We start from the raw sequence: 920 nt of genomic DNA, 5'->3' as shown, positions 1-920 counted from the left end.
TATATATAAATAGCCTAACGTATAAAATATTTATGCATATATGCATATATATGTATGTATGTATGTATGTATATATGATTTTACGTTGCTATATACTAGTACAGTTTGCGGCATTCATTTAAAAAAAAAATGCAATATTCTCATTTTGTGTGTGTTTTAAAACTATGCAAATACAGTTGTAGGCATATGTCTGCGACAGTCGCGGTCCGTTTGTGTCCAATTTCATTGAGATTTGTAGCTTAAATATTAAATATAGAATTTGTTCTAGCTTCATGCGATCATAAACAACTGAACTATGTATATAAGTTATATTGTATATATGTACAGTTACATTTTCATTAAAGGCTAAATTAAGTCTAAGCAGCTTACACGTCTAAAAATCAGTGTAAAGAATTTTTGTTTTTTTTCCAAAAATGTTCCTTAATTTTTTTTCACTTGTATGTACTTGCACATATGTAGTTATCTTTGTTTTGTATATAAATGTATATGTATAAAAGGTATGTATACTTGTTTGTTTGTTCATTTTGGATGCATTTGTTGTTTTTGTTTTTTGTATTTTGTTTTCGTTTGCTTAGTCTTGCCTACAGGGACTATTTAAAGTAGTAAAAAGCATTTGCAATTGTTTTTGTTTAAAACTTATCCCTGATATTGACATTTAGTTTCGAATATTTGCAATCTATGCAGGAATGAAAAGTTTGACAGTTATTTAGTAACATGATTTCTTTGCTTGAATGTATGTGTAAGAAAATATTCAAAAAAAATTATAACTGCATATGTAATAATTGTATGTGTGAGTGTGCATTTTTGTTTACATAGAATACACAGTGACTAATTGTTGTGCAAAATGTTGATTCAAAATAATGTAAAGCAAATATTAAACTCAAGAAATATTAAAAAAAAAAGAAATAAAAAAGAAATTT

This window comes from Bactrocera latifrons, unplaced genomic scaffold, assembly GCF_001853355.1.
Source record: "Bactrocera latifrons isolate USDA-ARS-PBARC rearing strain unplaced genomic scaffold, ASM185335v1 scaffold_43, whole genome shotgun sequence".
Lineage (NCBI taxonomy): Eukaryota > Metazoa > Arthropoda > Insecta > Diptera > Tephritidae > Bactrocera > Bactrocera latifrons.
The sequence above is the reverse complement of the archived record's forward strand: the minus strand, read 5'-3'. Positions refer to the sequence as shown.